The sequence below is a fragment of the Apus apus genome, chromosome 14, assembly GCF_020740795.1.
Source record: "Apus apus isolate bApuApu2 chromosome 14, bApuApu2.pri.cur, whole genome shotgun sequence".
Classification (NCBI taxonomy): domain Eukaryota; kingdom Metazoa; phylum Chordata; class Aves; order Apodiformes; family Apodidae; genus Apus; species Apus apus.
The window spans coordinates 13,301,659-13,328,643 of NC_067295.1; the positions used below are offsets into that span (position 1 = coordinate 13,301,659).

The 26,985-nt window shown below is 35.7% G+C and overlaps 1 protein-coding gene across 25 annotated transcripts in view; it reads right to left on the reverse strand.

Moving 5' to 3' along the window:
• The window catches only part of RBFOX1 (RNA binding fox-1 homolog 1), a 1,074,031-nt gene that overhangs the window by 424,119 nt on the left and 622,927 nt on the right, over window positions 1-26,985 (reverse strand). Inside the window, exon 1 of one of the 25 annotated variants that reach the window (XM_051631831.1) lies at window positions 20,533-20,614. The exons of 23 other annotated variants lie outside the window; for them this stretch is intronic. The gene's annotated coding sequence lies outside the window, so the exon portion shown is untranslated. Of the gene's footprint in view, window positions 1-20,532; window positions 20,615-26,985 lie in introns of those variants that run through there. One more of the 25 variants, XM_051631843.1, reaches the window with a different exon arrangement.

A 26,985-nucleotide genomic window follows, 5' to 3' on the forward strand; every position in this document is an offset into this window, starting at 1 on the left:
TCACATTTCTTTACTGATTTTTGGGGAAAAAAACCCAAACAAACAACACAAAAAAAGAGAGGTAGGGAGGGGTGCTTTATCTTAGACTGAGACAGATTTTACTCTTTCTTATAGCTTTTTCTTTGAAAAACAACAAAACAAAACAGAAGTGATACGTTTTGCTGAAAAGGAATCCCAATGCTGACCTCAAAAATAGGTATCGGAAACTCACAACTGGAATCAGCACCATTTCCTTAATGTGAACTTTAGTTCCAACTATATTGCTGATATCTACTTGTTGCTATGGTGTAGGACAACAGTGTCTGGATATGAACTACACCCAGTTAGTTTTCCTGGAGATTTAAATTTCTATATTGAAAAAATTTAAAAGAATCCGAAGGTATATAAATGCTCAGAGTTGACAGTATCTTAAATCTCTAGGCTCCAAGTGATTCAGGAGATGCTAATGCTGAATAGGAAAAAAGCCTCATTTTTTTTACACTCACTTTGGAAATACATAAATTGGATATAAAACACCATCTCACCATCTCCATCCCCCCTGTGTCACTTGCAGTGAGGGAGGAGACAGAAGTTGGGAATGAGGAAGTGAAGTTCAGCCTGGGAAGAAACAAGGCTGGGTTGAGGTTTGTTTTCATTTTTCTTTGCTTCTTACCATCTAATTCCATTTTTAATTGGCAATAAAGGTCTGTTTCACCCCTGTCTTTATCATGTCCCCTTAATTTTTTTATCATGTGTATCTTTTTTCGTCATTTTAACTTCCCTGTTCTGTTGAGGAGGAGGAGCCAGAGAACAGCTGGGAGGGGGTCTGGCAACCAGGAAAAGTCAACCCACCATCATCTGAAAGTTAAGAATTCCGTACATGCCTCCTAAATAAATTCCATTACACCTATTAAATTGCCTTATGTGTTAATATTGATTTTGCATAATATGAGTCATAAAACTAACAATAATAAAAGAAACATGCAGATTCTAAACTTCAAATGATCTCAGAAAGATCATGTAGGAAAATTGCCAGTAAATTCAATATCTTTGATAAACATTTGAGCTTGATTGTAAATTCCTAAAATTCTTTCGCCTTAAGTGAAGAAAAAAAAATGGCATTAAAAGAATCTAATTTTAGATAATTTTGCTCTAACACTCCTCAGGAAAAAAATATCTTTTCTGGCTGTACACAAATCCACTTCTTCCTTCAAAAAGTATAATAAAAGTAGCTATCATAACACAAAAACAACCCCTCTCATCCTGTGAAATCTCTAGCAAAAATACTCACCCCCTCAAATATTTGTAGATAGCTTTTTAACTCTAGTGAATTCTGCCATACAACAATGGCAAGGGTTTTCCCATCTGTTAGCAGGAGATAAGTTTTGATTTGATGTGGTAAGGGGTTTTCTCATGTTCATAAAACAGAGGTTAGTTCTGAGTTCATAGCTTGAAACACAATTTCTAAATGTGCATTACCAGGAATATTACTTACTTGTTTTGAGAGCCTCGGAGCTAGAAGTTGACATTCACACATGGAAGGACTACAGCAAACAAATATGGAATAACTACAAAAAATAAATAACTTCTACAAGTTTGAAAAATAATTCGGGGGGGGGGGGGGTTAAGTAATATGTAATTCTAGTTAAGGAACATTAAAAATAGATTTTGTCACTTCATTTATTTTTCTAGAAATGTTTTAATGAAGCTGTATGGGAAGTCTCTTACAGGATGTTTTACTGAGTATTTGAAGATAAACTGATCCCCCACCTGAATATGATTAATGGCCTGGAGGATCCTGATGGAAGCACTCAGGGATTTGATCTAACAGCAGGTCAGAGTCTATTGCTGTCTTAACACATTCCTTTTTTATCTTAATCTTCTCCCACTCAATCTGATAAGAGAAAGAATAAACTCAAAGAACCTTCTTGTTATATTTTTAATATCTCATAATCTAAAAATGCTGGAGGGATGATTGCTCCTACCTGTGTGTACAGATTGCGGATTAAAAACTTTATTCTAAGATTACAAAGATTTCTCAGATAAACTCTACTACAAATGGAACTTATCTGTCTGGGTAGGATCGTCTCTGTAATACTCAGGGAACAATCTTGAATAACATTTAAAATTTTCAAGTAGTTTTACTATGAAGATAAAAATTTACTTAGTAAGGTATTTATTTTATGTTCTTATTTTACTATAAATTACTGGGCATGTAAATCTACTCTGTTGAAAGTGATTTGTACTGACTGTAAATTCCAAGATGATTTAAAGTTATGTATACTCATCCTTATACTGGTTGCATTCAGACTTTTCAAAAGCAGAAAGCGCATCTGAAACACTCAATGTAGCACAACTGCTCTTTGCTTAAGGACTAGAAAATCCAAGAATGGAATAAATCAGTTTAATGGCTTCCTTTTCTTAAATTATTAATTTCAGGCCAAGATCGAACCAGCATGATTCCAACAAAAACACAGAAAAGGGTTTGTTGAAGAACCATTGACACTTTCGCTCTCTAGTCACAGTACAAGCAGAGAAATGAAGCTGTTCTCATGCCAAAGGTGACTTTTAACCGTATCGCAGCCTACAAGTGCAAGCTTAGCATTCACTTTATTTCTCTTCAAATAACAGCTTTGTCAATAGCATAAGCAGCCAGCATCCAATAACACAGAGAAGGGAACTGTCAGGTGTGATTTCAGCATTGTTTGGATAAGCCCAGGAAGACTGCAGTCTCTTAACAGAATCAATAGTCAGCTAATGAGCATTTCAAGGCATGAAGGGCTTGAGCCAGGTAAAGAAACCCACTGAGGAAAGTACCTCAGTAGTTAAGTAAAACTCTGAAACACATACTTAAGTCTTATTTATCTTACAGGGATGTGCATACAGGCTTAAAGCTGCATGACTTTGTGCATAAGTAATCCTTAAATATAATTCTATACTCTGAACTACAAGCTGCTTACTGTGCTTAGGTTAGCAGGTGTTTAAAGTAGGGTACCTTATTGGAAATAGGAAAATCCTGCTAAAGTTCTGACCACCTCCAAATATTACAGAAAACCGATGGAAACAAAAGGATCCTCTTACTAAACTTGAATTTAAAATGACAATTCATATGTCAAAATTATTTCACACCAAATCCTATAAAAACTTGGTTCAACTAAAAAAATTATTCTGTAAAATTGGAATCAGACCTTTGATGTCCTGGGGTATCAAATTTACTTTCCCTCAAAGATTTCTTTATCAAAAATCTTTACAAGATGAAAGTTGGTGTTCTTTGCTTGTTTGTCTGTTGTTGTTTTTTTAAAAAACTTCAAGCTCAATCTCAACCTGGGACTTGAAAGTCAAATTGGACTCTTCTCCTTTTTGCCCATCACTGATTGTAGCAAACATTTTTTTCCTAAGGTGGATTTGATACCTGATGTAACCTAATTTCTTCAACTAAACTCTCAGACAAACTACTAGAGAGTTCTTTCCTTTAACAGGCTTGCTCTTAACTAGACCTCAGAAATAATCTGTAAACTAGATAAAATAAAAACATAGCAATATGAACAATTAAGTATAGAACCAAGTTTTGAAGAAAAACGGTGGATTATCTGCTTTTGATACATTAGAAGTGTGGTTCCCCTCTGGAATGGTGTGCAACCTTAGATTATTGCAGCATATATATGCTAGTTCAAAAACCAAGCTAGATCATTATTTTTTTCCACTTCAATTTATACCTGTGTAATAAATTAACACAATTTCTTTACGTCAAATTTAGGGTCTGAGTCCCTTCTTTAGAGATTATTTATTTTTCATTACTCCATTTACAGGGCAGGCAGGCAGTCTTGTTTCTTGAAACACAGAAGGTAACAGGTTCTTTGATTGTTCTCCAAGTAATTTTCTGCCCTGCCAACCCTTAAACCAGGAAATTTTCTTACACTTTTTTTTTTTTTTTCCTCAGGGCCTTAATCTTATGAATTTATCCTTGTAGTGTTCCCTCATCTCTTCTGTCTTTGCTATCTCTCTTTCACTTACCTTCACAGGTCCAAACCTCAATCCGTTGCCAGACTCTAAGGCTGTGGTTTGGCCATACTGTAATGACCAGGAGGGTTCCTTGCCCCTGCTCAGCACCACAATGTCCACAAGATGAGAAGTGCTGATTTTGTATTAACCTGTTCTGCCTCAGATTTGTTCAAAGTAACTTCTCATTGATGAGCTATATACCAGCTCAAGTATTGTCTATACATACCACTCTACATTTATGCTTTGTCACTCAGTCCAAAGCAAGCATAAAGTTGAAATATGAGCATAAAGCTGACATGAATCAACACCAATGTTCCTAGTTAACTTGGTAAAAAAATAATCGCTAGTTATCCAGCTATGTACAATACCAGGGAGTCCCATCACAACAGGATCAACAGACTACTGTCCGTGTTAAACGTTTTTCTTTCCTTAAAATTACTTTGCTAGCAAAGAGCTAATGTTTAAGTCTGAATATGCATATGCACCTGATGAAGAAAAGAAAAAAACGCTATAAAAGCATAATAATGGAATACAAAAGTAGAATGCTATATAAATACTATTCAGAAGAGAAATGCACTGTAAATTTAAGATACAGAAGTCAAGAGGTATTGCCACAACTGCTTTCTCTAGAATATCTCTGGTATTCCCAGTATTGCTCTGGATAATCAAGAGCAGGCTGCAGTAAACTGGCAAGGTAGGCAACAACAGGCAAGTAAAATCAACTTAGGAAAAAAAGTTTTCTAGCCTTCCACAGAGAAGCACAGGGTATCCTCACTGACAAGAGCTTAAAAAGTTTTGTCTTATGTACCAACTATTTTGACACTGTTTTCTCACAGTTCACACAGTCAGAGGTATGATGTCTTCTACAGATACTTGCTTTTTGCTTCCATTTGTGCAGAAGACCATCCTCCATACTGAACTAAGAAAGTGGCCATGTCCCAGCTTTCAAGCACTGGCAAGTTATCATTCTTGTGAAATAAGAGGAAACTGCAAAAGATGCCAAAGAAACTCTAATGGCTTAAAATTTATTAGGCTTTACCAGGAAGTCTGTCATCAGTTGCTATTAATTTATCACAATATTATCTCTTAGCTGTGTTATGCAAAAATTAAGTGCTGCTGGAAAACAGAAGCGTATAAACTGCACTCTATGTTCCTTTACTTTAAAAGGTCTACCAAAGTGTATATTTAACTTGATAAAGTTGGTGAAAGGCAAATATTTACCCTATTTTATGTTATTACTCTCCAGAGGGCTATCAAGGAGAGAGTTGGCACTTAAAAGACCTTTCCTTCTGTGTTCCCTTCATCCAACAGTATTTGCACAGATCAAGATTTACATGATGACTGCTGATATCAGGGACTCGAGTCCCGCTCATCTCTGAAGCACAATGCAGCGAGCTAGTCAGCACTTGAGCCACACTGCAAGGTCACTACCCCAAGTCTGTCAGCCTAAACCAGCAACACTTGTCAATTATGTGACAGACTTTCAACAGCTCAATGAGAAACTTTAGAGACCATTTATTCAATTAAAAATACATCAGAAAAGGACTAGTTTTTAACAAAACTAAAAAAAAAAAAAAAAGAAGCACTTGTAAATTTAGCAGTTACTTAGAATGCTGGTGTTACCTAAGCCTACCTGATAACTACGTTTTATGAGTGCATACTGAAACACAATTCCATTTGTGTCAGTCATCAACCTTCTCAGCAATTTTTTTTTTTCCAACACTCAGTCTCAAAAATTCTCACTGTCTCTTCTTTTTCAATTCACGAGTAAAATTGAAAGAGACAAAACAATTACTAAACAAAGCAATGACAGGAAACGTGGTTAAAAATGACAACTTTAAACCTTGTGATCATCTGTTAAACAATGAAAGACAAGTATTTTCTATGAGACAACTGGATGCAGCACTTGGGTTGGGGTTTCACTCTTAAAAGACTTTACAAATGGACATGGAAAGAATCTAAAGATTCATATATTGTTAAAATGTGTCAAACTAACCTACCTACATTTCTTCTACAAATCAAGCAGCATTTCTCAAAATATCAAGTAAATTATATCAGAATACCTTTTCTGGCAAAGAAACTTTATTATTATTATTATTTCTTTTTTTAGTTCAAGGCTACTGAAGTTTTAAAAGACCATGCAAGTTAGTCATATTATGGATTTTGGGAATCTGGTATTTAATATTCAGAATTACACTCAACTCTCAGTGGTCTGTTCAGAGCAAGCAGTGGTTCCCTTAAACTAAGCTTTATGAATTAATCTGACATGAATCAAACTGTGGATTTGAGCCTTTGACTGCTTTGTGTGAAAACCATGACTGTGTAACTCACACAAACTATATCAGAGCTGAACAATAAACTCAGATCTCCTGAGATCAGCGTTTCAATCACATCATCTCAGCTCCTTTTCATTCCTCCTGTTTTGCTTTTGAAGCTTTTCCCTGAAGTGAGGCTTTGGGATTTTTTAATTATTTTTTAAACAATTTCATCAAATCCCAGGCATGGAAACTTTATATATACTTATTATTTTTTTTACAATCCCATTCAGTGCCACTTTGTCAGCTCTACAGCAAATGCAGGTACTGAACACACACTGTCATGTATCAAATTCTAATCTGAATCTCAATACATACAAAGAAATCCATGATTATTGCTCAGACAGTGCACTCAGTTTTACTTAATTATGATTCCTATTGGAAACTCTGTATCTACTGTATATATACACTCTGCTATAAGAAATACCTACCTCATTATTTGTGTACCATTAACCTTTATTTTGATGATTCTCAGAGACTTACTAGCTCTTGGAAAACCAGTAAGCATCATTGTGTTAACTGGGAAGGTACTGGCAGGACAAGAGGCAAATGACCTAACTGCTAAAAAACCCAACAAACTACTAAAATCCCTCGAAACAAAGAACTCCTCTAAAACATATATGGCCAAAATATAACAAAAGAGGACACCAGAGTAAGTTCTTAACAAACAAAAGGTAATCCTTCCATAGTCACTAGAATAGAGAGACTTTAATATATTATTCCAGGTATATTATCAAATATTATCATTAAGATTTTACCAACACAAAAGTAACACACCTTAGGCTTCAACAACGTGCTGATACACAATTCAAGCTAAACTGCGTGAACAAAATAAATTCTAATTCTAATAAATTCTAATTGCTTCACCAGGAAGTGTTTTGTACCACTAAGAGAAAAAAATTGTTAACTACTAGGTGGTCACACATTTTCAAAATTTATGTAACAGTGAAACATTACAGTTCTACCAATAGAGATTTATGTGTGCCTAATACTCAGAATGCACAGTTTCCATACACCAGAGAAGAAATGGAAAAGGAATTGAGTCACTCTATGAAAAAAAAAGTCAAAAGCATTTGGTCAGCAACAAAACAAGGCACTATAATATAAATTATAAATAATATCATATCAATTCCATACCTGGAAAGATGAACAATACCTTTCACTTCAGATTTTGACCAACGAAATGGAAGCCTAGCCATGTATTGCTCAGCCTATAAATCAATCACCCACACAAGCAAGGCAATTATGTTTGCCTATTTAGGCTTCAACTTTCCCTTAATGTGAAAGTGGCCATCCTTAAATCATGGTCCTAAAGCAATTTTTTGAAACAGAAAGTACTTTGTTTCCACAGTTCTTCAGGAACTCCTAATGCTGTCTTTATTTTCAGGTACACTCTTTATTTCTCCAAACTGACAAATCTTCCTTTTCCAGATGATGTTTGTCATCTAGCAAAAATTAAATCAAGCCATTTTTACTCTTTTGCCTTTCATATTTGAAACTGAGCATCTCCTGAAGCTGAACTGCCTTTCTTATTTGTCTAACTTCTAATGCCAAATGGCCTATATTAAAATCTTTCACATGATCAACAGACAGGACAAATTTAAGACAACTTTACCATCTTCTGTCAGTATTTATTTTCTCTCAAACCAAATATTAATTCAGTCCAAAGAAACACAGATGATTTTCTGGTAGGACTAAATTAAAAACAAAACAGACAAAAAACAAAACAAAAACCCACAAAAAACCCAACAACGAAAAACCAGAACAAAACCTCAAGCAGATCTTGAGGGGCAGTAAGGTCAGTTGTTGTGTATAATATAGTTCTTCTCAATATATTGGCAGAGGGATATTTTTAGCAGATTTAAATTGTGTTTACAATATATTCAACACCTAGAGCCTTTCCATTCCATGCTTCTACATGTCACTTTATTTGTGGAAAGAAAAAACCCTGAGTATTATTGATTAAAAATAGGGGGGGGGGGAAATAACAATACAATTACATAAAATACAAGTTTGACAACTGCAAGTTTCTTCAGCAGAGTAAAGTTAAGGCTAGATAAGTATATTAGAATATGGCAACACTGACAACCTTGAAATCCACCATATATACCCCCAAATTGGCCAATGTGTTCCTTTCAGAAAATAGTTCCACTTTCTCAATTGCAACATTATAGCCACATTCAATACTTAAACAGTTTAGAAACAAACCCATCAGATTTTATCACTGAAAAAGCTGGTGAGCAATTATGAAGTTTTCAATAAACTCAGCTGCTGTATGAAATCAATACCATCCACACACGATATATATATATCTGCAAAGATTATGGGCATTTCTATGGAATAGAAAACACTAACAGTGTATTTCCTCATAACCATATTCTCATCCTGATCTTTATCTTGAACTCAGTACAATAACAAAATGTACAGGGAAATTAACTTATAAAACATTAGAAAAGTGAAAATCCGTAATTGTCCTGTAGGCAATTTTGGACAATAGTTTCTCTATTTAGTGAATAAAGTACAAGAAATATGGGTGAGTGCGTGTGCTAAAGATTACAGGTTCTTTTAGAAATAAAGATAAATTAATAGATTTCTAGATATTTTCATCAGAGTGTTTTTGGTGTTAAACATTGGTTTTTCAACATTAGTAGAAGTGGATTCTGAGACATTTAAAAATCTGCTTCCATTAAAATTGATCTAATCTTTGACATTCAAAATCTTAATGAGAAGTCACCTGTTAAAATTTCCACAAATAAAAGACACTATCAGGAAACAATTATAGTTATAAATACTTAGTTCAGACCTGCAATGCAATCAAGTAATGAGAAAACTCCTCATTTGGGGATAGCAGATAGACATAAGGAAAGCAAATTCCCAGCATACAGTCAAAAAAACACTGATACTTTAAACCAAATGATTTTGCTAGGAGACAAAGCAATATAAAACTTCACTGAAAGGTTGCATCGTGTCTCTGTGAAAAGGCCTTTTCTTGCATGTTAACTCTCTCCTGGTATTTTCTTAATTTGAACGAAAAGGTGTGTGTGGGGGGAGAAATAGTATCCCAACAGTTAAAGCCAAAAAAGCATATCAAAATACATGCAATGGACTTATTAGTTCAGTTTTGACAGGTTGCTTAACAGTAACTTGGAATGAAGAGCTGAAAACATTCCATAATTAATTACCTTGATATGCACTGCCTGAGCTAGAGCCTGCAAAAGAACTGCTGACAGTACAGAATTCGCATTCCAGTGCTCCTCCCGCCTCTCCCAATTTACAGGAGAATAGGAAATCATGAACAATTGATACACTCTGTTAGCTCCTATCATGGACGGTGAGCTCACATGTAGCCTTAGGGGTATCTTATACAGTTTAATGCTGAAAATAAAAGGTAATGTTCTTGGCAAAGGGCTGGGGGGATTAAATTTGGAAGGCTTGAAGCAGCTATGAATTTTAGTCAATAAAAAAGAACCAAATAGTAATTTAGTAATTTAACTGTGCTGGTTATGCCCAATGAGTCAGACACTTGTGAAATAAACCGTGTAAATAGAAAAATGGCTTAACCCTTTCTGCAGTTGCACTGTATGTTCTCCCATCTTTTCCCTTCCTGCCCTTGTTGTTTCTTTGTTTCAATAATACTATATGGTTATTTTCTCCAGCTTAACTCTCTCGGGACAACTCTTCATTCAAAGAGACACTATGCCTTTTTGAAATAGCTTTTTTTAATTTGCTCTGTGCTGTGGACAACAACGACCATGCCAACAGAGCTAGTAAAGATAAATGCTTAGCAACTGTTCCAAGCCTATTAAATGGGTGCCTCAGTACTCAATGCAGGTCCTACAGGCAAGGTAACTCCCCTTTTGAACCCAGAGCTTCCTCTACACCATGAGCAGCCCTATGTCAAATAGAAGGTAGGTGATATTTCACATAATGCAGTGCTCACCTCCCCTTGTTTCTGGTCAGCTTTACAGAGGTGAAATAGACCACAGCCCCTGCCAAGTCCTCCAATTCTTTGGCAATCCTAGTGCCAAATTGCACAGCTCCTGTGCTCTAAATCACTGATAAACATGCTAAGCAAGGTTCTACCATGAAGTCCAAAAGCATGTTGTGTCTGCAGTTATCAATATGTGAGCAAAGAAAGGCAGAAAGAGACTAATGATTTCAGCCACAATGGCCATTTCAGCATCCAACTGGGCATGGATTCCAGTATCCAGCAATAATGATTAAAAAAAGCCTTATTGTTAAGAAACAAGTCAGCTCCACTCTCTGATTACATGATTAATCCCTACATGACTGATTTGCCTGCCACTACTTAAATTTAACCTTCATACAATTGAAACAGAAATTAGTTTGGTTCCCTCAATACAACTAAACAAGGTATACATTATTAACCACTTCCTTAATTGTAATATTTTTTATTATTTCTCAAATTACTGAACCATAAAACATATTCTGAATTCTCCAAGCAATTCCAAGTAGAGGTAAAGCTAAATGTTTTTTTTTCAAAAATGTGCCCTTATAATTACCTCACAGTAGTAAATTATTCAGATTATCATTGTACCGATTTAATAAGATCATAACCACATTCAGCATCATTCAGAAAATTAAAAAAACAAACAAACAAAACAAACCACAAAAAACCTCACAAAAACCCCAGTGTTTTTCTCCACGACTTCACTGGTTGCAACACAAAGTTTTCTTTATATATAACTAAAGCCTATGCCAGAGAAGGAACCGGTAACATTAATGAACCTAATGAAAGATAACATTAAAAAACTCTGCTTTGGCAGAACATGTGTGGAGTTGCCTGACTGTCCAAGTTGATATCTGGGCAGCAGAAGATTTTTTATTTTGAAAACACTTTAAGCTATTGCATCTATTTTTTTTATTTTTTATTTTTTTCCATGAGACTAGAAGGTGGGCCCTTACTTACTGTGTTTTCATTATTTTGAAAAATGTGAGTTTAAGTCCTTTTGAAAAACAGGATGCTGATGCCTTATTGATTATATTATTACAAAGCTTGTGCTTTTATTGGTGATCTTATAATCAGTCCCAAGATAAAAGCTTTGAAAAGTGTTTTACAAAACTCTAATTCTCTGTTTCTTAAGATAATCTAATAGATCTCTTACTACTATATTAACGAATCACTTAACCTCCAGAAAAACAAAACTGTAAACAAGATAACTGAGACTCGGTTAAGAAAAATCCCTGATGTTTTCATTCTACTAACAAACACTAATAAAGATTAGGATTACCAGGGAAAAAAAATCACAAACAAACAAAACAGCAAAAAACCAACCCCCAAAATAAAGTAGTTTTCAATGTCACAACATTAATAACACATTGTCATTAAATTATCTTTGAATAAAGGAACAGTTAAAATAGCTAATGTCATAATTTGAGTTCTGGCTAACATAGTTCCATTTACCTGCAAATATGAACACCAGTAAACAGTTTCCTTGACACTAAGGTACTGATAACACAAGCTAGGACATTCTAAAGAGCAAGTATAAGATCTAAGTACGGGTCCCATGAAGACAAAAGGCCTGCTTTTTACAGTAGGATACACCTTGCTTGAACAAATGTGACACAAATTATTATATGGAGAAGGTTTACTGTATGAAACCAAGTACTGTAAATGCAATGTTTCAGTGTTCAGTGCTTTGGTTCAAAATGAAAAGAGCTTTCTAATGGTGGAGACACCTCCAACCCCAAAACAATGTGTATTGCTGTTAAGAAACTCCACCACCATCAATGCTCTCAGTCTAGTGATATTCAACAGTAAGATTCATCCATTCTAAATAAATCTTCTCCATAAGAAAGTCAACATTTTGTGCTGTTTAGCATAGAACATTGTTTTCTCTTCCTTTAGTAGCTTTGAAGAGACTATTATACATTCTATCCTTTTGATCGTGCTTTTTTCCCCCCCATTACTGTTACGAGAATTTTCCTTACTTTGAGTGGAAAAAAGGTATCTGAACATGATGGTCTTAATCTACTGCATCCATTTGAAATTTTTTGCCCCTTTCACTGAACTGATTGACCCTCAAGCTCCCTTCAGTTTTGAACTAGCAGCAAATGTCATTACCTTTCAATAAATCCTTTTCCCCATAGGTCACTCCTATTTGAAATGAACAAAATCTGTTCCTGGTATAAATTCTTGTCATATTGGGCTAGTCTCTGATTCAAAGACAGACATAAGAAATAAATATATCAAGTTCCACTCTATATACCAAGAAATTGAGATAAAATAAGGAAAGACAAAATATGGGTAATATGCAAGGGAAATGAACAGAAATATGGGAGAACTCTGCAGTGTAAAGGAAAGAAGCATGGTGTAACATAAGAGGAAGATACAGCAGATTATAAGAGACAGAGAATCATTCAGGATGATGTGGAAATTTTGACAGACCTTTGCCCTTATGAATCATGTATGGAAGAACCAGCTGAGACTCCCTGGACTGACAACTAGCAAATAAAATTTCATGGATGGTAATCTTTTCAGAGACAAAGAATAGTAAGGCTGACCCCGCTATGCAGTTTGCTAACGTAACTAGCTTGTTTGTTTTGGGAAGAGATGCTTGCAATTTCTGTCATTTTGATTGGCTGGCACACAGGAGTATACTTATATCAAATGTTCTATTGCCATTTTGACAAAGCACTTCCCAGCATCACTTTAGAGGCCCCTCATGAAATCTCACAGATAGGGTTTTTGGGGAATAAAAAGTAAAGCAAACAAAGTCACTTGGCTAGGCTAAGTAAAGCTTTATTTTCATTCAGTATTCTAAATATTGATTGGGCTAAAAGTATTTCCTTAAAACGCTTTTCCCTGCTCCCTAGCCACTCAAAATTTATTTCCACTTGTGCAGTGGCAATCACATATCGGAGCTAAGGATTAAAAGGACAACTCTACAAAGCTATACAACAGGTTAACTCAAACATTCTTGCATGAAAACCATCAAGATGCAGTAACCTGCTGATCAAACAAAAGACTTCTCCAAGTTATGACCTAAGTCAACAGCACAAAACTTTCTAGTGTGGCTTAACCCATTTGTTGAACAAAATGGGCTATTACTTGCCAAAGGAAAATCCTTACTCATGTAACTGTATCACTGTTAGAGCTTTGTGCTGGCATAGGTACATTAGTTATGAGGCTCTAACCAGGGAGGGTTGGGCTTTTTTGCTCCTATTCCTAACCAACACAGGCTGTCAGCAGAAATTAGACGCAATCAAGGCCTTGAAAAAAAACAATATTGCCTGTCCACAAACTTTATAAAGGTTCTTTCATGAACAGAGGAAGAGGGGATGTTTGACCTGAAAAGTATAAATTATTCCAGACTAAAGAAAATATTAAACAAACACTTCACATTACATCTTGGACAAACTGTTTGTAAATGACTGAATCTATGACAGAAAAGACCTATGCAAAGTCTTGATAATAGTGCACAAGAGGCTGCACAATTTGAGGGCCACCAGATACATTAAGCAAATCTTAAAGTATGCAAGCACATTTGAGAAATCTTTGACAGAAATAATGCAGCCCTCCCTTGGGTACTACATTATGAGTTAAACTTCTCTGTACCTGAATTACTTGAGCCATAAATAATATTTACTTAGCCCTTAGAGGAGTGCTGCCTCATTACATAACAGCATTATACTTATTATGATCAGTTAGATGAAAAAGTGATGAAAGAATTACCAGCAATCAGCAAATCCTTCTAGATTGTAAATTAAGAAAGACAGTGACAATAGGAAATAACAGTTTAAGAGCACTTGATTCAACAAGGTGGAACATGTGGATCTTGCAACTGAGACTTATATCTCTCCTTGAAACGAGACTGCAGTCAAGGGTTTTGGGGCAAGTGCAGTCCTCATATTCTTCTGGGGATGTGTTTTCCTAGAACCTACAGAAGTTTTTATCTCTCTCCCTTAAAAAACAACTGCGTAGTAATTATTGCTTGCCCTGAATGTATCTGTAGGCTGAAGTCAACAACCTATGCTCCTTATGGCAACCATAATTATTACAATTCCTGTTTTACAACAGATTTCCATGTCATAGTTCTGTATCAGTTTAAATAGACTGAGAAGATCATTTGTAGTTTATGCACATACTTCTCACTGACCTCTCACTGCACCTGTATCTTGTCATTCACTAATTGTTACCACAAATCCATTATATTCCTTCCTCTCTTGCTCCCACATCAAAGTATAATTTTTCCTCTTCAAATTAACTGGTTTTGTCATAAGCTCTTGTGAAAAAGAACATTTTTTCCTCTTGCTTGAGAGCCAGTTTTATTTTCATTTAACTTATTTTCATTAAGGCTAGCAGTACTGTACACTGAAGAAAATAACATCACTGTTCAGTAGCAAAGCATGTGTTCTCTTCTCTCCCTACTGCCACACACAACCCTTTTCCAGTTGATAAGTCTACACAATTTAAAATGAAGCTTTAATTAAGATTGAAATGACCTGATTTTGCTAACAAAAGCCTCCCATCTGCAAAAGACAAATTAATCTTAAGGATTTTTATTTTTTTTTTAACATCTTAAATTCTTACTTTAGCATCATGGGTCCAGTTTCAAAGAAACTGCTCAGCACAAAATGAGTTTCAAAGAGGGGAAAAAACTCTTAATTAAATACAAGAAAGAATGCCATTTTGAGAAAGGATATTCCAAGGATATTATTTGCTAGCAATATGCAAAGTTAAGACCAATTTATCACACACCTAAGCAGTCCTGTTGCCAACTGACTTTTACAGAATATCAGCAAATTTTTATCAATTTTATTATGATTAGTTTGTCCTCTGCACTTCTCTGGAATATATGAACTCATACTAAGACCATGGCTCTGGCATAATCTGATACCAAATTTTACTGAAGTTATTGCCACAGTTAGGAAAACAGAGAAATAATTAACAATAAGGAGAATACAGACAATGCAAAAAATTCTTCTCCAGAACAGGTTTGGGGTTTTGAAGTTTATTTCATCAACTAAAATGAAAGCAAAATAAAACAAAACCCATAAGCAAACCCCCTAAAATAATAAAAAGACAGGTTTCTGAGAAACTGATCCATCTTCCATAATAAATTTTCAATGTAAACATGTAGTCAGTGAGTCATAAACGTCAGCAATCAATTTGACTCCAGCATTAGCAATGTGTCAAACCAAGTCTGCTCCACCCTGCTTCAGAAAAAATGCGTATTACTCTGCTTTTAAGAAGAGCAAGCAACATCAGTAGAATAATTCTGTCTGTGATCAAGGGCACAGGCATACTGAATAACCTCCCCATGATTCGTTTTTATTGTATGATTTATCTGTATTTATCTTTTGCAAACATTTGTATCACAAATGAAGTATTTTCCTACTCAAACATCAGGGAGTTTAAACTACCCCCACATAAGAGAGGAAAAAAAGGAGACAAACCCCATACAGCCCTTGTAATAAAGCTTGGGTCTAGAATCACTTCCATAAAATGAGGTTACTTACTGAATTCACTTGATACAAAGTACCTGTCTCTAAATCCACACCTAATCTAGGGCTTCCATGTTGTTTCAGAGTACTTGATCAATTGTCCAAAATGCTGGGGAATCAACAAGAAGGTGGGTCGCTAAACCTCACTCAGCTGGAAAGACCAAAATATCCACAGAAAATTGTTTATTTAGGTATATATCAGCATAGCACTAAGGCTGAGCTCAAAAACGTAAAAGTAATGCATATGCAAGATCCTTTATTTTACAAACGGCTTCTAACTAAGAAGTACGTGGTATTTTACATCTAAATGCCCTATTTAAAGAGAAAACAACCACAACAACAAAACAAAGGGAATAAAAATATAGCAATGCTCATATACTACACTTAATTCATGTTGTGTCTAAAAAACAAAGCATATGTTATGTCTTTAAGAGTTGGAGAAATTATTCATGTGAATTTAAAAAAAACCAACCAACAAACTAAGCTGAATTTAAACAAGAAAAACTCCAGTAGAAACACAGACAAAAGTTAATTGAAAAAGATAAAAGGGTGCAGAGAAGACAAATCCAATATTGTCAGGATACCTCAAAGGTCTGGCATTTCAGTATTCTCAGCCTTTTGTGTTTGATTAAATTTTCTCTTAGTCTTTCTGTCCACATGAAAAGGGACCTATTTGTGCCCAGAGCTGTTCAAAAGGCAGCAGAAGCATGTTACACTTCAGCCTGTTCACTGAGTCTTAACGTTTCCATGCTGGAGTGTTTCAGAAGGGGACTTTCAGCCATTGTGCAGTGACTGAGTCAATGGGGTTAATGGTGGCAATGAATATAACCACTTTGTGGCAGCAAAAGATGTGTTTAAAACACTTAAGTTAGTCTCCAATCTTAGCTCCTTTTTTTTTTTTTTAAAAAAAAAAAAAAAAGATACCTGTACCTTTTAAAAGACCTGACAGTCTCAAAAGAGATGCAAACAAATTAATGTGTGTGAAGAACAAGCTTGGCCTCTCCCACTACTTGCACTCCAACTTTTCCAAGGTAGACCATTTATCATGAGGAAACTGCCTACTCTGAGGATAGCAGCAGCTTCAGTCCCAGACAGTCTTTATTATTCTGCTTAAAACTCTTGTCCTTAGATTATTTTAATTCACAAAAACAATGTTGGGTTTTTTTTCTTTCAGGCCTCTTGAATATCCAAAATGCAAAACACAGTCCATGACACTAGAGAGCAGGTCATTATTTCTAACGTTCAAAGGTGGATCTGGAAGCACAGTGTTAGATGAGAAAGTGGCAATCTTTAAACTGCAACATCTTCAAGAGAGATAGGCTGCTATTTCTAAAATCTCAGATTCTATCCTCAGAAAGGAGGAATGCCACAGAAACAGACCCCTAAACTTCAGCTGATATACTGAACACCTGTGATTATAGACACAAAATTCAAAGTTCTGCAACTTCGGTGCTGCACTTTTTTTCTGTATTAAAAAAACCACAAACCATTTTATTGACTGACCATGAGAACATCGCCCCGTTCCAAGACACAGAATCAAAGAATTGTCACAGTTGGAAAAGACCTCTAAGGTCACAGAGCTCAACGATTAACCCAGAAAAAAAAGCTACCATGCCCACTCAAGCATGTTCTGAAGTGCCATGTCTACATGTTTTTTTAATACCTCCAGGGATGGTGACTCCACCACCTCCCAGCAGCCTGTTGCATTGCCTGACTACTCTTTCAGTAGTATTTCCTAATATGTAGCCCAAACATCCCTTGGCACAACTTCAGGCCATTTCTTCTAGTCCTATCATTTTTAACTTGGGAGAAGAGGCCAAAAGCTACCTTACCACAGCCTCCCTTCAGGTAGTTGCAGAGAGCAATAAGGTTTCCCCTCAGCCTCCTCTTTTCCAAACTAAATACTCCCAGTTCCCTCAGCCTCTCCTCATAGGACTTGTTCTCTGGACCCTTCACCAGTTTGGTTGCTCTACTCTGGACATGCTCAGAGCACCTCAATGTCCTTCTTATTTACTTAGATGTGCAAGTCATTGAGTATTCACCTGCATATTCCTTCAATTGTGAGTGTACACACATCTTACTGTACTAGTATAAAGCCCTTCACAAAAAGTAATGAATTGTACAAGCTAGTATATGAATTTTAGTACTCATTCAGAGCCAGGAGATAGTAATAATTTCAACCTTAGCAAATCAATGAAATATTTAGAATTTTCTATCCTCTGACTTTGGGGTCTGCCTCACTGTAACAATTCTGAACTTCCATGCATAAACCAATTCTCAGCTTTTCACTGTATTCCATCTCAAAAGCCTGGACTCACCCTCTTTAACTTGTTTTCCAATAGGTTGCATAGTATTAAGAAAAAAAAAACACAAAAAGTATGTAATTTCTTCCTTGATCAGTTGTTGTAGAATATCAAGTTGAGGGCTGCAAATCTTTCCCCCCAGCTAAAAACTGTCCTTGCCTAAAGATACTAGGAGACATCTGAACCCTCCAGGATTAAAGGAGAGGTTAACAATGCCAGTTGTCCTAAGCACAATGGCAAACCATACCTGTCTAAGGACTGGGAGACAATCAGAGATGGGGAAAAATAAACACCACATATGAAATCATAGTTTCTTTCAACAGCTAAATTAATTTAGTTGCCTGCTCCAGTAAAACCAATACTTGAAATAAAGTCCTTTAACAATTCCCTGCTGCTGGTCTAAAAAGGCAAAACCAATTAACTGCAATAAAATATTTCACTATCCACACAATATTCTACTAGAAATAGTATGTGATGTGTGAAATGTCCTGCAATACCTACAAGTATCTTAGATTAAATATTAGATTAAAATAACTGATAGGGACACACATTTCAGAAAGTCTGGGGGGCATCTTGCAATGTTACTTTCTAGGGAAGAATGAGCTAAATGAAAGAAAATAGAATTTGCTGTTTTAACTGTAATCCTGAGACAAGAATTGAGCTAAGCTTCTCAAGAAAAATGCAGTTTAACCAAGGATGGAGTGTTACCTCTTGTGTCCTGCAGGAAAAAAGTAACATACCTATCTGATTCGGAAGAGGGAAGGGAGGAAGAAGGTAGCAAAAAACAACTTCTAAGTTATGACCCATGAATGTGCACTAGATCAGATTGTACCAGAAATACAAAAAGCAAGTCTGACAAAAAACAGGATTAAGGAACTGCAAAATTCTGCTTCCAGCAATGACCACATATTTTGCTCTTGGATGAACAACTGAGACCTGTGAAGTGATGAAGAACAGCATAGAAATACATCTCTTCAATGTGTGTCTGGCAGTGCAGCCAGGACAGAAACTCGGCAGGCAGCAGAGTCAGAACCATCTGCTCTCTTTCATATTGCATAGTTCTTGACTGTAATGGGATTAGTGAGCACAAAAGACAGCAGACAGTTTACAACTCACCACACCATCTGTGACAAATATGCCATCTCTCTTAGACCTACAAACCTATTCACTATGTCTCCTTACACTGTAGCATGATCCATCAAAACCCCCATTAAAATGAATAGGAAACCGCTTGTCAGTTAAGATACTGCAAATGGGAATGAGCAAATTCAAATATGGTCTCATGGTATTCCCTATTTTAGGCCACTGTGTGCCTCAGCCCATGAGTTATATACAGCATCTCAAACTGCTCAGTGAATAAAACAGGCCATTTAATAATTATGTTAGGGTAAAATAAAGTTAAAAATAAATCTTAGATGTTTGCTTGGCTTTAAACAGATTTATGCAAATATTGAGTGTGAGCAAATGATGATTTGATGAAACCTTCAACTGTCATTTTGTAAATTGTATTGCTGCTAAACAGTTTTACTTACTAATCAGAGCAAATACACAATGATTTGATAAATAATGAATGTTTAATTTTTAATTGTTACTCAGAAATCCAAGTAAAGTGAAAGACAGGTCTGTTAGGTTACAATTTAAGTAGAGGATGCTGAAGGAAGGACAAACTATAATTTGAATATCAAATTAGTGAATTACAACATGAGGCTAAATAGATTTGCATAAAACTTTTCAGAGCTGTAATGACAGCAGTTCTTGTTGTTTGCTACCATTATAACCATATGCCCAATTCTCCTTTGAACTGGATATTTAAATGCTTTTTAACCAGATATATTCATAGCTGAAAAATTAGAGTTATTTTTAAAAGAAATCTATTGTTCCTTCCAAAAAGCCTGAAAGTAAGTTGGTTACTACACAGTGGCATATAGGTCTTTGAATGCCACATTGATAATGCTGCTCTAAATGGAATCTATTATTCCAACCTGAATGAGGGAAGGAAGAGGAAGGAAAATACATGAAACCTATGTGCTAGCCAAAATAACTCTCAATAAAACCTTAAAAGGGTAAGCCAAACCTATTTATGACAGTCTAATGCAACCTTCTGCATGCCACAGACCACACAATTCCTCTAGTAATTCAAGCACTGAAGAGAGTACTTCTTGGCTACTAAATGAGCTAACATTGTCAACTCCAATAAAATGTGCATGAAACTAGAGCATGTTTTTGCTTCATTTACTTTTTCATGTCAGGTACAGGCACTGCTGATGGTCTCAGAACCACTTGTGACATAGGTCTAATTAAAATCCTTTTAGTTTTATAGGGAAGTGAGTAGAAAATAGAACAAAATTATTTGGGGTTTTTGAGGTGTTAATACTGGAGGAGCAGTCAGGCAAAAGTAGAGTTAGAAACACAGACACTACGGGCTTCTCCTTTTCATGTTGAAAATGTAGATGATAAAACAATACCTGGCTTTTAAATTGTGCATGTTTTTTCCTCAGGATTTCTCACTGCATCTTACAGGATTTCTTATTGACACAACTCTTGATACTACAAAAGAGGAAATGATGAAAGTCACATTGATATCCAATAGCAAAATCTAGAAACTACAAGTGTTACAAGCCAGGCTCAACTCACAGCTGCCTCATAGAAGCTCTTCTCACCTTCCTTCTCTTAAATATTTCTGCCATACAAGGATATAATCTACAAATAAACCTACATATTGTGTTGATTGTCATGACGGAACTGCATATAATGAAAGCAGGGATTTTGCAATATATTTGGGAACAGACATATTATAGCATATTTATGTATGCTTTGAAGGACGACCATCTTAAATGCTTCTATGGGAATGCACAGAGCATGGGGAACAAGCAGAAGGAATTGCAGATGTGTGCAGCCTGCAGGGCTATGATGTTACTGGTACCACTGAGATGTGGTGGGATGACCCCTAGGACTGCAAGCGTGAGGATGGTTGGGTATAAGCCCTTTAGGAAGGACAGGCAGGGCAGAAGAAGAGGTGGTGTCGCCCTCTACATCAAAGACCAGCTCGAGTCTGTGGAACTCCACCTGGGAATAGAGGAGCAGTCACCTGAAACCTTAAGGGGCAGGCCTAAAGGGAAGACAGGGGCAGGAGATGTCACAGTGGGGGTCTGCCTGTTCTTAACAACCCTGGCCAGCTCCAACTCTGTCTGTGCTTTGGCCTTCTTTACTCAATCCCTTGCTTCACTGACAGCTTGTCTGCACTCCCACCAGGATATCTGGCCCTGCTTCCACTCTCCATGTACCTTGTTTTTACATTTAACTGTGTCCAGAAGCTCTTTGCTCATCCATACAGGTCTCATGGCTGTCCTGCCTGCCTCCCCCTTCGTTGGGACACATAACTCCTTAGCATGGAGGAAGTGATGCTTGAATATGGACTAGCTTTCTTGGGCTCCCCTTCCCTCCAGGGACATATCCACAAGAGTTCTAATGAGAAAATTTTGCTGAGCACTTTGAGACAGCTATTTAATCTTCTAAGCTATAGGAAATACTAACAACTAAAATCATCATCAGTAATTGGCTCTTTGAAGAACACACCCACAAAATCAACATTATGAGATCTATTATTCAAGGATTAACAATACTCAGAAGGTGTAACAATTCAGATTATTTTGAATACATATTTAAGATCTTGTTTCTAACCAGATACTATGTATAGATTCTACCAGTTGATCCTAGTCACTTTCTGAGCCAACCCTGTTGACCCAGAAAGACTTAAGAGATGTCTCTGACTCCAAAGTCTCTAAGCCCAGTTTTCTGATGCCAAATAGGGCTACCACATGCCCCTAAAGACAGAAGAAATTTCACAGTTAAAATCCTACCTAAAAATAATTTTATAAATCTGCTTGAAAATGTTGATTGCTTTTATTTTAATGTATTTCACAACACTTGTGTTTCATTTACAAGAGCAATCAACACATCAATTACATTACACTAGTCCCAGCTGGGTCATTCTTATATGTCTGTTCTAGAATTGCAAACGGAAGGTTCTGTTCATGTCTGTTCAGACTCTAACCCTCTCCCAACCACATCACTACAGAAGACCAAGCAGATAAAGGAAATAAACAAAAAATGTCAGGAAGCTTAAAGAAAGTAGCATTTGGTAATGATAAACAGTCAGAAACAGGAAAACCTACTTAAGTCTGCAAGTGATTATAATAATTTGTTGAGAAAGCAGTAAGAAAAAAAAAAACCCAGTAAATACTTTGGAAACTGCTGGATCAATTTGACAATGTTGAAAGCACACCAGCCTCAGAGACTTAGGGACATTTGTATCAAGCAAGAGACACACAATTAAGCTGCATCTCAAGCTAAAACCCTGAGGGCTCCACATTTCATTCCAGTCAACTACTGCTGGTTTTTGGCACTATTTTCATTGCAAATATGAGTAATGTGGGCCCTTTAGTCACTATTAAGCAGTAATCTGGGGAAATCATCCACTTCCAATAATCTTATACTCCAATTTAGGGCACTCTGAAACCACATAATGAATAATACTGTCGCCAGTTCTCTGCTATAATGACACATGACATATGTCTCCTATTGCTCTTTCCAAATCAAACTCAGCTGTGTTTGTTGCTTTCTTTTGCTATTTTGTTTTTCAGGAAATCCTTCTTATTGTATTTAATTTCTTTCTTCAGTCATTAGGTAAAAAAGTGAATTTCTGCTTCATAAGCAAGATACTCATTGCTGACGTTGAGAAAGCAGTGTATTCCTTTGCAATCAAAACAATATTTTTTTCAAGTGAGTAACACCATGATAAGTTATAAGTTAATGATGACTAATAAAATATTTATTTTCACTGTAAATTAGAAAGCTAATTAAGAGACCTTCTGCTGTCCCTGTACCTCCCAGATGGATTTTACCTGTTGCTATGGTCTGCCACTAAAGAATTCACAAGAATAATTTCCCTGTTGACAGAGAAAGGATTTTATAGCAAAGCAAGCTGAATGCCAGAAAAAAGTCAAGCCATCTATCCCTTCCCGTGTCTTTGAATAACCATTGGAACACGCTGGTCAATGACACACACATTACAGCAACATTCTAAGGAATACAGCAAATGTAAATCTATGCTGGCTATAAAAAAAAAATCAACCACCTGCAGCAAATAAAAAACTCTTTTAAAGATATGCCAAGATTAGAAGATGAAAATAGAGATGAAGGTACAATTTTTTATATATTTCTGTTTTTAATAAGTTGAAAATTCAACCTTTACCTTACCTATAAAAGATGGTTTTAAATGTACTTTACCAAAACATTGCTTTTATGTTTCTCAAGCCATCTAAGGCAAGGTGAAATGCGCTGCACTTTATCAGAAATATTCTTAAATTATTCTCCAAGTTGTTCAGAAGCAGCATGTCTAAGTTTTAGATAATAATGTAGATAATTCCTTATTCATCTCAGGCAAACACAATCAATTGAATTCTAGAAATTCAATTTAAAAGTAATTTATCTTATGTAATATTCCAAATTCACATGATTTCACATAACGCTTTTCTTGTAGCATAGTAAATCTCCATAGACATAATTATTAAAATAAAAATGATCTGGCACAAAATAATTTGCAGGCTGTGTGGTACAACCTCTGTCTTTGCAATATTTACTCTGTGTGTGTGGTAGCTAGGAAATCTGTGTGAAATCTGGTGCAAGTATAATCCACAGCTGAATTTAAAATAATCTATTATTAAAAAAAACCCAAACATACAAAAAGACAACTTTGCAGGTAACTTATTCAAACATCCTTCATCATCTTACAGACATACTGACTTATTAGCCAACTCACAGTTCTTCTCAATAGTAAGTGGTGATTACCCTGTGGTAGCTAGATGATATTTTGCAAGCAGTGATTACATGGTGCTTCGGTATTGTGCTGCTTATTTATTTCCTCTTTCTCATACTCTATGACCATTAATGAGGTAGGTTTAATTTCCAGGATGAAGAAAAATTAACTACAGAGACACCTAAAACTAACATTCCTTATGCCATAGACACTGTTGAAATGAGCAAAATGCATGGGTTTCTCAAAGAGATTATGGCCACTATTTCTCTGCTGATCTAAATGCACTGTAGACAGCAGTGTAAACTACAGATACCTAACCAAATATAAGAGATTTATCTTCAAGATGAAATAGAACTCCATGAGGATGGAGCTTAATGCAGACAACGTTATGTCCTTCGAACAGAGAACACCACCAGATGTACACTTTGATTCCCTGTCATGATGACCATCCTACTCATCTCCTAGTTCAGCTTCTCAACACACAGGATTCAGGGAAGACCAAAGAGCAAAACCACTTTTTACTGACAGACAGCAATAATGATTGGAACAACAGTTCTGAAGCAAACCAGGAAATTTCCTTGCTTTCCTAAGGTCTGCAACTATTTATTTTTTACTATCCATTCCTATTTTTCTCCAGAACCAATGGCTGAGATTCACTGAAGGAGACACACTAGCCTGGGAAGTTAACAGCTGCTCTACCACTGTAAAAACATACAAAACATTCAAGAAAGAAAATTTAAATCCACATTCTTGGATAGATATCTCTGGCCCAAGGCACCAGGAGAACCAAAGCCACACTTGAAGATTTAGATAAGAAAGTATTGCATCAAGCTGCATGCTTGATCAGCTCATCCACACATATGCCTGGTACAGTTTTACAGCCTGAGTGAATAGCACAGCAATAGAGCTCATTTTCTCATGCAGTTTAAAAGAAGTTCCCACACCCAGTCAGTATTTTTCATTCCAAAGGAAGTTCAAACTGAAATTACCAATACCCAGGGTTTTCTTTCTGTTTTATAATGCTATTTTCCATGATTCAACTACATTATGCCATTGAAAACAGTTTAGTTTTTGCACAGGTATTACCATTTTTATTAACCAAAGAAACAACGGGTATATATCATTTACAATTAGTCCCTCTAAATCTTTAACTAAATACATCAGAAATTTTGGAAATTAAACCAGTAGCAAACAACTATTATTTACTGACATGTTTTAACAAGGTTAGAGCCCTCTGTGTTTTATCTTCTGAAATTATTTTACTCTAGCCTCTTCGACTGGTGTAAAATTCTTGACTAAGATGCATAGCTTTATTGTCACTCTGAGTGGTGGCTCTTCATCTTATGATTAATGGACAGCTTCATTCATTGGGTAATCTGAAAATGCAGAAACTCTGCAAGCAAATTAATGGCCTTCAGAAATCTCAGCCAAATTGCACCAATACAGATTTAAGCAGGAACAAAGTTAAACTGTAAACAAAGTGGCATGAAAGTTAGAACAAGTTTAACTAATGTATTCACCATCTGCACTACGAAAATACAAGTATTTAATCAATACTAGTTTTCTACAGATTGCACTGTTGGAACCTGCCTTCTGACAAACACCTGAAATTTATTTTCTGTGCTGGCTTTGAAATCACATCATAACTGTTTTGCAAACAGTTTCTAAACTACTGGTAGCAAGAAACTACCATAACTACAGGCCTCATATATTCCCTTCCCATATGACAGATAGATTTGGATATATAGGAGCACACAACCAGGAAACTGTAAAATCAGTAACAAAACCCAACAACTCCCACTATGCAATCAAGCACTTTCCAGTAAAAGCTCCTAAATAATTTCTATCGTTACACCATTTATGGATGGATTATTTCATGAAGCCTCAAGAACACAATCAAATGTGTCAGGGTCAATCTCACATTTGCTATAATCTAGTAAAGTTTTGTAATCCTCAATGTGGAAAGAACTGATCAAGGAGAATACTTTACAGTTATTTATGCCTCTTTTGCTAATGTATATACAGCCTCTTTGGCAAATCACTTCGGTAAATTTTGTATCTATTTATGATGACAAATATCAAGAAAAAAGGTATTGAAATTACATAGTGAGAAGTAGAAAGTCCCTGTCCTATATTTGAAGTATTAAAATTGAATTTCAAAGAAGTGGCTATTATAAGTTTATGTTACTACAACAAAAAAGTTTATAAAATCTATCCCATAAACCTTATGCAATTTGTATTGATTTTGCTTTCATAAAGTTATTACCATTTTAGGATGATTTATAAGTAGAGGAGTTAAGTATTTTAATATAACTATCTGTAAGTATCTATCCAGACTACCGGCAATAGGGAAGACAACAAAAAAGTTTTTTTAATGTTTTACAGTAATAAAATACACAGAAAATATCATTTTTTTGCTTTGTTTGAGCTATTGTTAAAGAGTTCAGCTAAAAAGGGCTCTGTATACAGCCTGATAAAAACTCACTTTTAAAAGAGCAAATAAAACAATGCAGCCCACACATACACTCATCTATTTATAGTGTATACTAAAAAGCTTTTTGGAATGCACACCACACAAATATTCAAATACCACTAAAGTATTTACTAATTCAGGATTTTTAACACACTTATATGGTCTACAATACTGCATGGTAGGCTGATCATACTTTCCCTGGCCTGGTGTTTTTTCATCTTGGTAGACAGCTAGACAGCTGTCACATCAAGACAGGGTCAGGACTAAGAATATCTTAAAAAACTTGTCCTGTTAACAATAATTACAAGCTTCTGATCACTTGCACAAGACCGATCAGAGCTAAATGGACAGCCAAGGCACAGAATCACATTTAAACATTTACTGGAATTTTTTGACATTGTTTTAAAGGTATGGGCACCAAGAGCTGGACTGAGATATTTGTATGTGAAATGGCAACCAAAAACTCTTCAGTGGAAATGCATATAATTTTATCTGCCCAAGTAAATTCAAGTAGTTGAGAAACACCTTCCTATAGCCCACTTTTAGAATTGTGAAAGACGAGGAAAAATTTATCTAAACTTCCTTTCAGAATGCAGCGATTATTTTATATGGAAAATATTTTCTCCA